The 17,827-nt window shown below is 38.9% G+C and overlaps 1 long non-coding RNA gene across 1 annotated transcript in view; it reads left to right on the top strand.

The window, feature by feature from the left end:
• The window catches only part of LOC132250414 (uncharacterized), a 65,857-nt gene extending 48,972 nt beyond the window's left edge, over positions 1–16,885 (top strand). Inside the window, exons 2-4 of the long non-coding RNA XR_009462134.1 lie at positions 11,898–11,958; positions 14,565–14,663; positions 15,145–16,885. This is a non-coding gene — a long non-coding RNA (uncharacterized LOC132250414). The remainder of the gene's footprint in view (positions 1–11,897; positions 11,959–14,564; positions 14,664–15,144) is intronic.
• The last annotated feature ends 942 nt before the right edge of the window (positions 16,886–17,827 follow it).

The raw sequence follows: 17,827 nt of genomic DNA, 5'->3' as shown, positions 1-17,827 counted from the left end.
AGTTTTGCCCATCACACAAATGTATTCAAGTTGAAGAGCTGGAAATGTGTGCCCCCGCCACTAAACTACACTGAAAATAAGCACAACACTGTTATGACTTATATCTCAGGTAACAATTGATGGGATCAACTGCAAAATTCAGCTCCAGATCTGGGTATTGAACTCCTGAAAGATGGAGTGCTTGGAACTGGGGTTTTCTTGCTGGGGTTCATCTTTAATTTACAACAACGGCCCAAAAAATTACAGAACAAGGCTCTCTGCTGGACCCCCTGATTCATAGGAGAGTTAATCAGATAATGGAGCTGTTTGCCTCTGGGTTGCTGGTTTGAATCTATTCCAGGTTCATCATGCTGTTCCTGTATGATGACTGCTCAGTGGCCCATGTGAAAGCAGCAGCTTGTGTGATGCTCTGCATCCAATTTTTAGTGGACAGGTTTCTGAGTTTAAAAAACCATCCCCAAATTAGGCAGCGGTAGTTTCAGCAGAGAGACACTGAGGAGTGACTGGGTTTGGAGAGTGTCCTGCCCCCTCACCCCTAAGGGGGACTCCCCCAGCTGACAGACATGCCCTGCAGGGAGAGCTGCACGGTGGTTGCTAATATTGAATCTGTTTTGTGAGTAAACAATGTCAGTTCCTATGTTTCTGTTAATCCAGTATTTTTTATCTGCTGTCAATGTACTTGCAAAACTTTCTTTCTTAAAAAAAAAAAAAAAATGAAGATATTTGGTTAGGGGAAAAAAAAAACAAGGAGGAAAATAATGTTAGCATAACTCTAATGAAAATAATATTTTGATTTTCCGGGCAGCTTTGCTCGGTTTTATCTTGGTATCAAGAAGAGCCACATATAATATATATGCTGCATTTATATATTTATTCTGGGAAAGACAGAAAGTCTTTGCTCTTGGAGGAAGGGTGGATTATGTGCCGTGTGAGTGCACTGGTACTGTCAGCTCTGACTTGAAATCTGGAGCAAAAGTGAAAATGAATTTGATGGCTTTAGTTTAGTTTCTAGTGGACATTTGTCATTTCTAAATCACCATGAATATTAAAGACAGCTGTTGAAATTCAAGAGAGGGAAGCATTGGTTGTTATGGGAAGTCGGAAACATGCCTAATGAGAGAGACACGCAAACCAAAATCCTACATCCCAGCTCTCCTGGAATTTAGGGACATGTGAACCCTAATTCATGTCTCGATCTTGCAGGCAAGCCCATGTCTAGCTTTAAACAGTACAATTCTCCCCCAAAACTCAGCTAGTATAACTGCTTCCATAAAAGTTTGGTTGAAATTTAGAAACAAAAAAACAACCCACAGTCAGTATCAGCTTTTCTGGTTTAACCAAAGCCTCAGTATATCCTTTTAAAACCTCAGTGATGATGAACTTACCAGGTACAATGAGATAAGGTGTATCTGATGAGCTGCTGAATATATATGGGCTGGATTTTGGAGACCCAAGCAATATCTGTATTTGATGATCTACTTATCTGGGCTACTACGCAGGGGACCTGGGCTGAGTTTTCATGGTGATCTCTAGGCTTTTGCCTCGGAGGAGGAGGAGAGCGCAGTAGGAAATTGGTTAAAATATAAGACTGATTTCCCCTTTCTTTCCTTTTAAAACCCTAATGTTAGGCTAAGCTGCATGAACAGAGTTCGGTATACAGTTATAATACATGACAAAGCAGCAAAATCCCGGACAATGTCAATTACTGTGGCACAATATATTTTCATTTTATTCCATTGGGAAAATACACACTCAAGTAACAAATCATTTGGATAACATACCTACATGGAAAACATCCAATGCATGAAGACACTCCTTTTCCAATTCATGAACTGTACACAGAGTGATATGGAAAACAGTATGAAACTGAGGCAAAGTTTCACAGTCTAATTGGTGGCATTGTGCTGCCAAATGAACTGTCTCTCTAGTACAGCACGAGTCACTCTCAGAAATCACTTCTTGTATTTAAAGTTATGAGGAGCACAGTTGGCTCTTTCTTTTTTTTTTTTGTTGCTGTAATGACATCCTGAAACTGCAGAAATCTGTGACAGCAACAAAACTGAGTTAAGTAGCACAAAGCCTGGTTGCGACTTGGTGGGCTGTGTAGGCACATCGCCAAACTTAAACCCAAGTAACTTATTCTGCTCAGGACCACGAAAGCTCCCCTACGGTGTCATGAGGGCTGGATAGGGTTGGTTTTTTTTGGTGAATAGAAAATTGGCCAAAAATGTGCTTTCAATCATCCTGGGCATATTCCTGAACAAGTCCAATAGTTTTAGCTGTCAAAAAATTGTGGCGGCTAGGTTCATAAATCTGCCAGACACAGCGACAGCGTTCAACCCCTGCTATCTGATGGTCCAGTGATTAAGGCAGTCATCCAGGGGTGGAGAGCACCCTCGTCTGCCCGGTGGGCTTAAACTTCCCAGCTTCCCCACCCACAAGTTATGCCTAAATTACTAGGCTATGGGGTATTCTGGTGCTGGGCGTATGACTCCACAACTTCTGTTTTGCATAAATAATACACATTTGGGTATTTGAATCAAGATCTAAATCCTAGGCAAGGGCTCTAGCACTAGGGATAGGGAATTGGGATCCCAGTACTATAGAGCTATTCTATTTTTTCTAAGACACCTATGAGCCAGACAGCTTGAGAAAAATGCATTTTCTAGCCTAGTGGTGAGGACATTTAGCTGCAAGGAAGGATACCATGGGGTCAAATCCCTGTTCCAGTAAGTACTTATTTATTACATCAGCAAAAGAAATAGAGAATACCCCTCCCCATCAGCTACTGTGGTCAGAACAGGCTCCTGAGAAAGTGGGAACTATAAGAGGAGGACCAAACAGAGGAGGAACCTGAACTGGGGTTTCTTGTATGCTAGGCGAGTTCTCTAATCAAGGGATTTTAGGTACCAGAGGGACAACATCTCCCTCTCTGGCAGCTTCAGGAATCTAATATTTCATTCCTTCGCTTTTCTTGCAAGTGATGGAAACATTTCTTTTTGGATGAATTGGAATGCTTTGTTCAACATAAAAAACTTTTAAAACAACCCCTCCCCCCCAACAAAAACCAAGCAAAACAATACGACTGTGGTCGAACTCCAATCTATCTTTTTTCTCCACTCTTTTTGGCAAGCTGCTGACCCCTCCCCCTCCCAAAAAATATAGCTGCATAGTTCTGGCCATGAAAATCTTTGTGTCATGGGAAGCATTAAACATTTTTTTATGTCCAGGGATGAGGCCAGTAATCCTTGGGGCTTTTTCTTACAGAGTTGACTTCATGTCCACATATTTTTCATACTGCCTTTATTTGCAAAAATAAGGGGATGGCTATATTTAATCACATCAAATTGTTCTGTGATTTAAACCGCCCCCTCCGATAAATAAGGTAAACAGCTCAATGACAGTAAATAAGGAAGTGATGTAGTGGTACAAAATGGGGGCGGCATGTTTTAGTGCTCTATGGAGATGCGTAGGGCACCAGAATTTTGGAGCACAAACTTTGCTCCTCGACGGTCTCTCTCTGTGACTTTGAACAAGTCATTCAACCTCTCTGTCTCAGTTTCTTTACCTGTAAAATGGGTACAATGCCTAGACTCCCCTATATATGTGCCAAGAAACAGCAGTGGTTAATTGGCTGTTGTTCTTTAAAATCAAGTATTATTGACATGGCATGCACACATTATTATTATACTCATATCATTGGTACATATCGGCCAGGTAATATAGGAACATATAGGACTGGAAGGGGCCACCTGGAACATTACATCCAGTCTGCTGCATTTGCAGGCAGTCATTAACTGACACAATCCCCCCAGTTGCCACTTTAAACCATAACCCACAACTAGATGATCCTAGATGACAGGAAAAACAAAAGTCTATTTTTGTGAGAGGTGTCACAGTAAGTAACATCATAATTTCCTAGAGATTAGCATATACACTAAGCATCTGGAGAGACCCATACAGGGCACTTTTCTTTATCTGGCATCCAGATTCCTCACTATGGTCATCACCAAGGTGCCTGCATGCCAACAAGTCATGTATCACAATGGTGTTGAGTCTATACATCATGGCACTGGAAGGGGTTCACCAGCCTTTGACTAAGGGGGCACGTGCCAGCTCCCAAATCTACTCTTTCGTGAGACTTGCTTAATCACAATTGTAATTGCCCCACCTCAGAAGAACAACAGCTATTGAACCCAGTACAGTGGCATATCCTGTGAAAAACTACAGGGACTTACTTTTCCTCTGCAAACTTACAAGGACCTGTGGAAAGAAACTTAGGACATATCTAAATGGGACCCACCATGAGGGCTTCATGTGCAGTCAGTGCAGGAAAACACTGAGGACGCTTGGTGTTGGCGCAGTCTCCCTAGTCTTCCGCTGCTTCATTGGTTATCATCCATTCAAAGAGAAATAGGGATTGCCTTAAACCACAACATCCACAACAGTCTTGTACATTAGACATTGGGCATTTGTAACAGGAATCACTTGACATTTTTCTGTTAGAAACTTTTCAGCCAAAAAACAGGCTTTGACTACATTTTTTCTCCATTGCAAAAAAAAGAAAAAAAAAGTTTGCAGCATGCAGAAAACATTGATTTTTTGTCTGAATATGAACACTTGAAAATGGCTTCATTTGGAAAAGCTGTTCTGGTGCCCCATGGCAGTTTGGTTGCCTTGAAAAACCTATTTTCCAGCCAGTCCTAATTTAGAGATAAGAGCCAATGTCCATGCTTGGATGTAGATCAACATTTTCAAACCTTCCATAATGTTAGGATTAAAGATTTTAGTTTGGGCAGATGAAACTCTTTCCCATACTGACACAACCAGGAAGGAATTCACCAGTTCCCATAATGCTTTTAACAGGTTTTCATGCTTCTGCTTTTTTATCTTTATCAACCTTCACACCTTCTTATTGTAAAATTTCCATTGTTATAACTTTTATGCATGGAGAGATTTGTGTGAATGGTGAACGGCACAGTTAAAATTCATTGTATGGCATGAACCAGTAAGACTATATATTCTAAACTTGGGTGTCCAGCTTCCAACTTCATAACTTTATTTTATTTTTACTTACTCATTTTACTTCATTTTTTATTATCTACTTTTCTTGTCTTGTTTGACACCTGATTAAAATTGTGGATAAAATTGAAGTATTCATTAATGGAGGCAGTAAATTAAATGAATACCTCTTTAAAAAAATGTGCATTATTTTAACTAGCAAAAAAATATTCCAATGCAAATGGCATGCTTTTACTTTCAGACACGTTGTCAAATGATTGCCTAAAAATAAGCCCTATCTCCTACTCTTATAATTATACAGTTGCTTCAAATACCAACTTCTTTAATGGTAGTTATTACCTTATCAAACATTTTCAAATTCTACCCTTATGTTCAATTAAAAATTCCTATTCAAGGTTCCTGTACAATATCAATTCCATGAAAAAGAGCCAAAGATAAATGTAAAAGTAAATATGTTATTTTACTGCATTTGTGGCAATATTCCTGTAAGTTTTGCTAGTGCAGTATAAACATATCTTTCAATAGATACTTATGATCTATTGATTAAAAAAGATAGCTGCACATCTTGTGCTTCAAGTTGGAACTTGCAGCCTGGAAACTATATATATATATCTATATACACACGCATACATACAGATGAATGTATTCATACATCTATATATTAATGTATTCATCATATCTCAAAAGATTCTGACAGAAGTGTAAACTTTAACTCTATATGGGGAAAGTTTAATGTTTATTTAAAGAGTGCAACTTCCAAAGACTGTGTTTAAACAGATTTCCTTAGAGAGCGTTTCATAACCTTGCTTCTTTTTTTTCCCTTTACCTTTAGGATATGATATCTGTACAGTTCTTATTGCATGTTACTTCATTTTTTGAGTTACTCTTTCCAACTCTCATCTGATTTTGTTTCAGATCAATAGCAATAGGCCAGAGAACCAAGCATAGGTCCAGATTTTGAAAAATAGGTGGCTAACTCACACATGTCAAATATTCAAGCGCAGCTGAAAGAAGGTAATTGTTCATGCACAATGGCTAAAACTACCCTGCTGTAAAGGGGCAGCTCAGGGCCCCTTAAGTGTTCCTGAACAGTTAAGCGTGGTTACACTGTACCCCTTCTGCACTGCCAAAGGGATCTATAGACCCCTTTGTATGGGCAGGGGGATGATGGGATCTTTGTTTACGTGGATCTGATTGCTGTAGCACGCTCTGCCGGTGCACCCCCTACACACTAGCCTTTTGCATTTCACCTACATAAAGCCCCATTGCACTGACGATTCCAGCTCAGCATCCTTCCCCTCTCCTATTGCTTTTGCCCAATCTATTTGCTAAGTGAATGTCATGACATCCAAAGCAGCATATGCAAAGAGACATTTTTAGCCATGTCTATATTTCATGCACAACCTAGAGGACTATTTTTGAATATGTTGCTTTGAACTGACAAGGGTCAAGGGTTGTATATACAGACACCCTAGTTCTAAAAGAGCCTATTTGCCAAAATATGATGGGGCATAAAAAAACTTGTGTCTGATTTCAAATCCTTTCATTTTGGTTTTTATTGATACCTTAAACCCAGAACAGCATATGACTTAAACATGCGGTGGACCAAAGGACTGCAGACTATACAGTATATCTAAGATAAATCTACTTGAATCTTTTACTACAGTGTTCAAACTGTTCCAAACATTGTTATCCCGAACCATATTACGCAGATATATAACCAGCGATTGGTAAGGAAAATGTAATATGACCAGTATTACAGTATTTAGGCAAGTCTAAACACAGAGTGTACCTGGACAAGAAGAAACAGCTTAGCAAGGATGTAAAAAGAAGCCATTCTGTACAGGTTTATCCGTACATAAAATGCATGTAGGTTCTGGTTCCCAAAGCCTGAAATTCCCCCTTGCTCACAGGTAGAGCTGATGAACCTGCAAAGACAGCAGTAAGAGTCCTGTACTGCTGAGATTTCAGATTTTTCTCTTAAATTCTCACATTCATCATTGGCACCTACAAATGGCTGCTATATTCTGATTACAATAATAGCAGCAGCTGCCTTTCTCTAGACTTCGGATGGTCTCATCCGTGGCATATGCTTGGGATTCTTGATAGACCACAAGGACAAATTGCATGATTTTGGATGTGAAATTCATTTTTAGTGCTTTAATTCCTTAATCTGAGACTAAAGGGTGTGTTGGATATGCTGCCCTAAGAGAGACTGTACACCGGGCCCCATGGGAATTTAGTCTTACATGAACTGGGCCCCAACCATGAGAATCTGGATAGAAGAAAACAGCCACAGAAAGACTTTTTGCTGACTGATAGGAATCAGCGCAGTCTTGCAATCTGCTCGGTATAAGAAAACAGGGCATACGGCCCTGTAATGTTATTGCTGAGTCTGAGCACAGACATAGATGAAGGGCCAAATTCTCTGCAGATGTAAATCTCTTGGCTGTAGTGGAGTTATACAAGCAGGGAATTTGGCCCCTATGCTCATGGGCAGCGTGTACTGACGTTTCCAACTCTGCAGATCACACTCAGAAAGCTCTCCGGCATACCTTATACATGGAAGAATTTCACTAACTACTTGCTCAGTATAGATCACCTAGTGCGAGCCTTTCACATACGGTGTAAGGATCGTGCTCTAAAGTTCTTGCAACTCCTTTTGAAATTGTCTAAAGGGCAAAGCAACAGGAATGTGAGACAGCCGTTGCAAGCAAAATGATGTCAAACAGCGCAGCGTTTACGTGGTTAATTCCAAACGAACTTTTCGGTTTTTATTTTTCAACCTTTACCAGTACAAAGCTACGGCTTTGTTCTTATACAGTGTTTTATCCTTGCTTTTGACACTGCTGAAATGTCATTTGAGAGTGTGGAAAAAACGAAAAGCAAATGTACTGATTATTTGCAGTGAGCTAATTTTCTTTCAGTATATTCTAGGATTTATTTTTTTTTAAAGGCAGTTAAAGGTTGGTGGAGGTTTAATAATCGGAATGTGATTTAAAATAAAACTGTCTTTGGATTTAGTTTTAAAAAGATGATACTTTTAAAGCTTTGGGATTTATCCTGAAAAAAAAATCATTAATAAACAAAGAAAAAGGAGAACTAAGAACAGTTCAATCAATTTGGAGAACTGGCCATTAAGGGAATAAATGTAATTTCTTGCTCCTTTTAAAACAGTAAACTTGGACTACATGTGCATTTCAAAATATATTTTAGTATCTGTCCCAATGCAGAGGTATTCCACCCTCATCACACAAAGGAAAAGGCACCTTAATTTAGAAGTAATCAATAAGCATTATACAAGGCTAACCAAATGTTAAGAATATTTAGGTGTCCTCAGCAGATTGTGATACCAAATGAATAATTTAAATCACAATTAGCTATTGAAACAATAACACTGCAAGAGGAATGAACACAATGCTTGTTTTTGGCATAAGGAAAAAGGAATTAAAAGGTTTCCTTTTTCAGTTTTTAACGCCTCCCCTTCGGCCCCCTGTTAGTATTCCAGCAAACTGTTTGCATCCTAGCCTGTTACAACTTTGACTATTATAGCACAAATGTCAAGCAAAGGGCACTATTCAGCCTGGAACATCTGCACCAAGTTGTGAAATCACAGTAATACTGTAAGGAATAAGCTGTGTAAAAAATTCTGTGTCTAATATTGTTACACAATTTTATATGATAAATAGCCTGAACAAATGCTCATCAGGATTACATTTTTTGTTCTATCTTATTCTGCAAAACTAATTTGTGAATGACCTTAAAGATAGATGATTCGTTAATTTGCAGATGTCTCTCCGCTCTTTCTGTCTCTGTCTAGTTGAGGAGATATACGTTTATGAAGTGGATGTGTGTGTACAAAATATATCTCTCTTAGGCATTTTTTGATCACTCATCATCACAGTTTCTAAGCGCTAAATATATGTATTAGGCACACACATGCCCACACACAAATACCAGCTATACATACATATCTACTAGCCAGACATTCAATTAAATATGTATTGTAAAAAAGCAAAAGTGATTTCAAAGATTTGAAGACAGCCATGATGACAGTATATATTACTGTTAAATTCACCAAGGCACATCTGCAAAACAGACTACAGACGGATCTGTAAATCTTTTCTAGGAAGCTAAAGGTAAATATTTTTTATTTTCCAGCAATATGTGGGAAAAGTATCTATGATTTCAGAAATAGTCATTGAGAAGGGCTTTAAGAAAATACCTTAACTTATCTTAAGTAAATAGATTTTGTTTCAGTTAAATAGCGTACAGTCACTGATCATTTAAAACCGATCATATCATTGTACACAATCGCATTATGGAGTAATCCTTTGAAACACAACAAATTTGTTAGCTGGCACTGTTACTGCTCTTTTTACTATTTCATATAAAAGTGGTTGGACAATTAAAAACATGTGCAAAATCAATGGCCGTATTTAATACTTTCCTTGCCTCTGCACTTCATATTTAAAAGTGATGTCGAGTTTAGCTGCATATGGATAAAGTTTTAGCCCTTGGGTTTTATTATAGCAGTATTCCTTCTTCAGTGCATTGTCCACCATCACAGGTCTTAACCTCTCCTAGCGAGACAGACAAGCAGAGAAGTATAAAAATGAAACAAGCTATGTTTAGCAGAATTTTACATACCATAATCTCTTTACCATGGTCAAACAAGACTGGAATTCTCAAGATGATCTGTTATGGCACAAATCCATTCCAGAACAGAGTTGATTTACAGCTTAGCACCATTCTCCACTCTTCACTGAGAGTAAGTTAAATGACCCAAGAATAACATTAATATGTACTATAACTAGATAGAATGGTGGTCTAAAGGGTGGTCTAAGGCATTAGCTTTCACCCAAGGAAACTCAAGCTCATATATTGCACAGAAATACTAATAAGGGTCAAGTATCATTACTATTTTAAGAGGTCGACAATGTAATGAGTTATGAGGTATGATAGCAAAGCGGCGCTGCTATCCTTCTGTCTTCTATCCGTCTTGCTCATCTTCCGCTGTAATTTTGTTGGAATGAACCTTGAGTCCATTCAGGTTCATATCATGCCTTCAACGTCAACACTCGGTGGGTTTAAAAATATTGGAGACCCATCTTTTTTGGCTCGGCTTGGTCAACCTGATTAAACTGATCGTTAAGTCCCACATCAAACTTCCCTTTCATTAAAGCGGCGGCCTCAGAATGAAAAGTTGGGGGAACTTAAGCTGCAGTTTAAAATCACATTAACAGGGGCACTAAAATATTTCCACGGTAACGCAAAGATCTGACAAAACAGTAAATAGAAAAGTAAGACGTTGAAATTATTTTAAGACAGATGCCTTTTTAAACTGTATTAAGAACACCTATCATGGAGCCTGACTCCAGCAGTTCCTCGCACAGGAGGTATTTTATCTTCACAACATCTGGCACTGTCAAGGAGGTACAGTTGTAGACCTTACCAGATGCAGACACTCCATACATAAAAGTACACTAACAAATCATACCATTAATAGCAGTACAACACAAGTGTTTCTTATACATCCATGAAGAAAACTATTCCATGGCTATGAGAAGGCTTAAGGGGAAAAAAAAACAAAACACAAAACCCACAAAAAACTTTCTTGCAGTTCCTAAAACATAAAAATAACTAAGAGAGCTTTATTTTCAGGTTTTCTATAAATGACTGACAAGAAAGCTTTTTTTCTTCAGGGTGAAAAACTCCTTGTCCCATAAATCTGTGTGGTTGACACATCTAGGCAAATTTGTATCCTTGCTCAAAGGGATCACTGGTTTTATTCTCTATGGATTTTTTTACTCACTCTATTGTGGAAAGTGAGTTGAGGCAGAAAAAAATGCTTGCTATTTGAAGGAAGGTTTACATTACTTTATATCATTTGCACTGTTATGTTGTCACTTTGCTGCTTTTATGAACTGTTTAAAACATGATACTATACCACATAAACCATGCGTGTTTTTGAGTGAACGGTTCAGTCCAAACCAAGTGCTAGAAGTCTTTGGTCCTATCCTCCTCTACCTTACACTAGTGTAAATCAGGAGTAACTCTGTTATTGTTAATGTAACCAGTCTAACCAAGAAAATAGTACAGAGCTTTATCATTTGTACTCGATCTTTACTTTAGTATCATTATAAATGGTAAAATGCATGCAATGCTCCCAATCCGTCATATTTTAATAGATGTTTGCTATCAAGATTTCACTTAATTTCCCCCAGCTCCCTATGTAAGCAAACAATTTATCAAGTAGAAAGGCACTTTCACCTGGGGTAAATCTGCATATTGGCTCAGCTATGCTGACTTACACTAGTCTGGTCCTTAAATGTTTCACTTTGACCAGCACCCTAGATATTTCACTGGTAGCCATCAATATTTTATTGACGCCACTACCGAGTAACACACGATTTGCAAGAGAAACCACCGTTCCTAACACTGTTTCTCCGAATAACAATCATGTTTATGAAGCTCTGTACCACCCCACATAGGTTTAATTTAATACACTTTTCAAGGCAAACCAGCTGCTGCATCACTTATGCGACACTGTCACACAATAAGATAGAAAGAGCAGCATCAAATCATTATCCCAAATAATTACTTTCACATGTTCCTTGATCTTCCAGTTAAAAGGGGAATCATAAAAATACTGACAAGATGGTGTTTTCGATCCCCAAAACACACTTTAAAATTTAATTTTCTATAAACTGTGTGGCACTCCTTGGAACACAAGCAATTTTACCAGCCTGTGCTGTGTTATGACAGCGGAGATGGTGGCGGTGCATGCTTGGCAGAGGGATTAGATATGGGTCAAATGTTTAACCATCTGGATTTTCCATGAGCTAAACTTAATTTTTGATACCTCTGTTTAGGATAGCTGGAAGACAGAGGGACTCCCACTCCATTCTTTCAGGAGTTTTCCTCCTGCTCTCTGTAAGTATGTCCCAGTGTAAATGCGGAGCTGCACTGCTTCTACCACCCTGTGGTAATGTTATGCCATGACATACATTCAATTTAACATGGCTTTTTTGTGCACTACTCAATAATATTTTATCAAGTTATTTGTCTTCTGTGCTTAATTCCAAGCCCAAAGAATTCATTTTCATAATTCAAACCGAGACAAGGAAGGTGCATGCAGATAGAGGTCAGATGAGGCCAAATCTAGGAAGTATTTTTTTGAATGACGCTGTCCAATAAAATAGGCTGGAACGCCACTTTCAAAAACTTCATGGAAGAGACATTGTTTCTAGTACTGAGCTATTAAAGCCTTACTAAAATAAGTGCTCTTTCAGAAACTCGCAGGGCAATGCTCTGCACATGTCAGCTGGCAATACAGAATACAGCAACAGGCCAGTGAATAAAAAAAAAAAAATGAAGATATCTTGAGGAAGAAAAATGCAAGGTTAATACAATTCAAATTTTCTCCCTCCACACACATTTCACAAATTCTCTGAATTTTACATGGAGCAGATGGTGTTCAAACAAATGGAAAAGTAGAAGCTACAAAGAAAAAAAAAACTGGAGAAACTCATATATTTCTTCAAACGATAAGATGAACTGCAGATGTTTGTTAAAGGGCAGTGCTGACGCAGACAACTTGAGAAGCTGCAGCTTAAAGAAGGGTCCACTAGTGTTTAGCACTGGACAACCACCATCGCTGTCACTACATGATTTATGAAAGCTGTTTGTTAGATTTTATGTCAGTGGAGGGATTGCAATTAAAAAAAAATAATAATACCTTGCCCATGTTACTTCAAAAGACTAAAAGTAATAAAGGAAAAGTACCGATTATCAGCCCTCTTGCAAATTCAACTTTTTGGGACAAAAACAAAGATATTTAAGTGGCATAACTCAGTTCCATCAATCTTTCAAAGTTTTGACCAACATGCCTTCATGCTTCTGCATTTCACCCACATGGTTCTCAGTAGTGCTGCTAAAATACTGTTCTTATCTGACACCTGCAGTCAAATGAATCCCAAGTTAAGCCTGACAAAATCACTAAAAAGAAAACACTTGCCTGCTGAAGAACTGAGTCATACGCAAAACAGCTGCTTGAGAAGTGGCAAGAAAATCATTACAAAGCATTTAAAATTAATTTCAAGAATATACTCGATAATGCTAACACAACCCTATAATTAACATAATGCTCCATTTGGAAAAAAGTTGCATCCTTACATGCCTGCTTCCACTTAAGAAATCCCATATTTTTAGGGCGTGTTGTAACTTGGCTGTAAATATTTATTCTAGGCAGCAGCTTGGTATACAGGGTTACAGCCCGAAAGCAAATATTTCTTTGCAAATTTCAAATATATGGATTTTCCCATTTGTAAATTATTCAGGCAGCCTCTCCCCTCCCTCAGAACAGCGAACTGAATCTATAAACATAAATACACGCTTTCAGAGGTGAAAAGATGCAAGCCACACATCTTCAAAAGGATCTCAGGGAATTTAGGAGAGTGGAAATTACACTTAAAGGCCCATTTTTGGCCTGATTTGTACTACCAACACGTCTGTTGATCTCCATTGAGGCTAAGGAAAGGAAGATTTTGATTTTAAGGGGTTAGAAGAAATGCTAATTACTAATAAGGATGCTCAGACTGCTTGGGCTAACTTCTGCTCTGGAGCTGCAGGGTAAATGCAGTGTATTTCTGCAGAAGTCAATACTCTGCATTTACAACAGTGTAACTCAGAGCAGAATTTGGCCTCCTAAGTTCACCTGACTCATCCCTTTTAATGAGGTGCATATTTCTAGATGGAGACATACTGTGTAACACATTACAGAACATGCAGTTTTGCAACATAACCCTTGCTTGAGTTACCAAGTGAGACTCACGGCTGAGGGCCAAGTGCCTTCAGAACTCAAGAATTAGACGAAGCTTTTGAAATAATCACCGTTCAGGTCAGTATTGTCATGAAGACCTCAAGAAAGGAAACCATCTGCCTAGGAGAAGTATAATTAACTATTCCACATACAGCAGCATTTTGACAAAACCTGCTTTAAATTCCTTTAAAGTACACATTTGCTGAGCTACATGCACCTCAGAGGAAAGAGCGTGGTTACCCCATTCTGACAGATTACCAGAATTTGGCTGCTATTCTATAACTAATCTTGCTGAGTTGCAACTATATTTTCAATCTGAGGAATTCTTCACTCTTAGCCACTTCCCAGCACGTATATTCAGGTGACCAGGACTTGGATTGCCCGATGGGTATGAAGCTTTTCACCTCGGAGTCCTTTATCAATAATATTGCACGAATCACACACAGTGCAGGGCACGTATGTCTTGGTTATTCCGATTTGAATGCATTGCATACTTGGTTAAGGCGACTCTGATAGAGTCCATATATGAGCTTGCATTATTAATGCACACCCATTCAATTCCAGCCCAGGCTGGAAGTGACCAAAAGCGAGTGCTATTTGCAGACACTATAGTAGGGCTTCCAGAGGATTTAATAGGTGGGCTGAATGGAGAGGTGTTCACACCAGTGAATGAAATTTGTCACTAACTGCAAATTTTGTTTGAAATTTCCCCAAACAGAACAAGGACCAAAAAGCAGTGGAGCTTTTACTTTTGGACCCCAGGATTGGGGGATGTCTGGAAATCCCATAGAGCCAGGCTCCACCTCTGCTGATGCAGGTATAGTTGCAAGCGAGCACTGGCCTCTGTGCACTTTGTTTTGGTGCAGCCAAGAAATTTCTGGCAGGGATGGTCCTGAACATGGCCTGCCCATGCTCTGCCACCCTGTGTTTACAAGTACAGAAGTGAGGTTGTTCCAGGCGCTTTTTCATTGTGGCTGCCAGGCATGAGCCCCAAATGTACTCACCGGTGTACTTTGAGGCTTGATTGTGCCCGAGGGTACAGGATGGGTGGAGTGTGGGCAAGACTTATGTAGGCATATCCTTGCCTAGACACACCACCACTGCAATGCAGATAAGCCCTGTGTAGTCTTCCTTAGATAGCTCCTGGCAGCATGGATCCTGTGGAAGCTGAGAGTTTGGATTGAGAGTGGCTTTTAATTGGAGGTTACACGCAGCAAGAACAGCTTATATATGTTTTAATATATATGACTTGTAGTTAAAAGCCACCGTGAAATTCATTCAGACCATTACATTCACAGGAGTCTTGCTGCTGGAGAAACACCACCACCTCCTGAAACCTCCTCTTAGCCACGATGCCTGGAAAAAACTGGATGGTGGCTAAGCTGCTGATGTGTTGAAAACAGTCCCTCTTATGCTGACCAATATTGTTTCCTTGTGCTCCCATGTCTGCATCCCTTGTCTTACATTTCGACTGCAAGCTCTTTGGGGCAAAGACTATTTTTGTGCTCTGCATTTGTATCGTGCCTTGTCCAGCCCTGGGCTATGACTCCTTGGTGCTAAAATGAATCAATCAATCTAACAATAAGGATTTACAGGACAGGCAATTTGCATGCGATATGTTAAAGCAAAAACAGATCCATACTGTAGAGGGTAGGAGAGATGTAAGTCTAGACTGTAGAATGAGTGGCTTGACCAGAAATAATTACTCGTATTACAAGCAGATGTTTTAAGTTGCCCAGAAATGAGTAGAAAATATGGAAGTGACAAAGCCTTGTGCCCTGGACGCTCTGCAAGAGGGTGTGGACTATTGGCAGGCGAGAAGTATTTTCAACACAGGCCAAGTAAAGTCACAGGGAATAAGCACATAAAAATATTACGGGATTTTTCAATGGTTACTGCTGTCAAAGTATATGCCAGAAGGCCAGACATGGTGATTATCACAAAAAAGGATAGAGAAGGCTTTAGCTGCTGAAGGTGGCAAATACTCAGTTGAAAATGGAAGAGAAAATGGAGCAAATATGATCAGTTAAAGCAGGAATCGAGAGTGGGGGTACAAGGTGTTAGGGAGAGGGAGTGAAATATGAGACAAGGACTCATGTTGGGGACTGACTTTTAGCAGAGCATGAACAGTATAAGCAAAATACCAATTAGTTGTGGTGCATTGGGATAGGGGAATCATTGAATCAATTGGAAATCAGCTCTATAATAAAATGACAAGATCTTCATAAGTAACCCTATTGGGCACCTCTCAAGCTGTGAGCAAGACAGTAACAGTTTAAGATCACTGATTTCTTTATTCACCTAAGTCCTATGTTAGTGATTGTGCCCTGATGCTGGACAGTGGATAGTAAATACATAATAATAATCTCACAGAGTTTGTGGCGTGGCCCTTGCTGTCCCAAAGTCAAGGACCTTAGAAAGCGAACATCATTGCTCAGGCATCCACAGGGATAGTATCAGAATCTATTGGGTTTCCCAATTTACCTCTTCTTTTTCGAATGGTGTGCGCAGAAGAAACGATTTAAGGAGATCCCAGTGATGTATCTGTACATTTTCTCTCCCTATGTTTATGGTCTTGGTTAGAGAACCTAATGGGCCAGCTTTTATTTTTGGATGCATGAGCACATCTCTGTCATGTATTTCTATGGAGATGTGCGAGTACTGATCTAAGTGCTGTAATACTTCCTTGTGATGCCTTTCTCCTGATGACTCATTGGGTTAGATAGACACCTTGCTTCTGAGTCACAGTGAATTTGAATTTGTATTAAGGAGAGTCACAAGGAAACCCAAATCATTATCCTACCTTAGAAAGTTGTAGTTGCCCGCGTTTAGTCCCGGAAAATGTTCACATAATAAATATTGTTGTAAAATGAATACCGGGGATGCTTGCTCTACTCTTGCTCTTAATGAATGTGCTTTTGAAATAAACTAGCTCGCCCAGCATTAGCATTCATTTGATTAAAGAAAACTTTTTAGTTAACATTTTGTAACAATGTAATAAGTAACTTTCAATTAAAGTTTTCTATATATGGACAAAAATGTGTAATGGATAAATCAGCAAAGACTACATAATGGAAGCCTATTAGCAGAGTGAATATATTCTTGTAACTCAAATTTCTATACCACTTTAGTATTATCTCCCATCAGAAGAGAACGTACAATTACCAATTTTATCTTATCTTGGACTTATTATTAAAGAGTAGTAAAGGACGCTTCATTCCAGAAGCTATAATGTGATTTTTGATTAATAGCGGGATTTTTATGTGACAAGAATATTTCTCCTAGGCAAAGTATGCACATGTATCTTTGCCTGAACTGACTTGTTTCTGGCAGGCTTTTCACTGATGGAAAGTTGCGCTCCTCTATAAACATATGCATGTATAGCACCTTTAAGCTCAGAGACTCTAAAATGTTCTGAACTAAATATATACTCTATGAAAAGATGTATACTATGATCACAGATTTTTAGTTTGAACTGAAACCACCAAACAATAGATATGAAGTAAATGACCGTCCCAACTGTCATGGCTGCAAAGAGAAATGTTAAAAAATGAACAAAATTAATCATCACCTGACTCATTCTGGAGGGGGTCTTGCCTGTCACAGTTATATATGCACCAGTAACTTATTGCTGTTTTGGGGAGTTATGTGCATATAATGATGGCAGATGTGACTTCTGAGAGATTATTTAAAATACATTTTTAAACTTTAACATGCTTCCTAAATGAATTTCTAATTGGCAGAAGAAATAAATTGCCACTCAGGTCTGCAATGTTTAAAAAAAAATAAAAAAATAAAGCAAACATTTTAAACTCAGGAAAGTACACCTGATTCAGCTCTTATTTGAGTCAATTGAAAGACTGGGATCAGGCTTTCAAGGTATTAAAGCCTGGGATCCCAGTGTTTTCTGGCCAAACAGCTGAGAATGAAATTTGTTAAAAGGGGCAGCAACAGCTTCAAAATGTAGGGAAAAGCACATGG

The sequence above is a fragment of the Alligator mississippiensis genome, chromosome 4 (genome assembly GCF_030867095.1).
Source record: "Alligator mississippiensis isolate rAllMis1 chromosome 4, rAllMis1, whole genome shotgun sequence".
NCBI classification, from domain to species: domain Eukaryota; kingdom Metazoa; phylum Chordata; order Crocodylia; family Alligatoridae; genus Alligator; species Alligator mississippiensis.
This window is presented reverse-complemented; position numbering and strand designations above follow the sequence as displayed.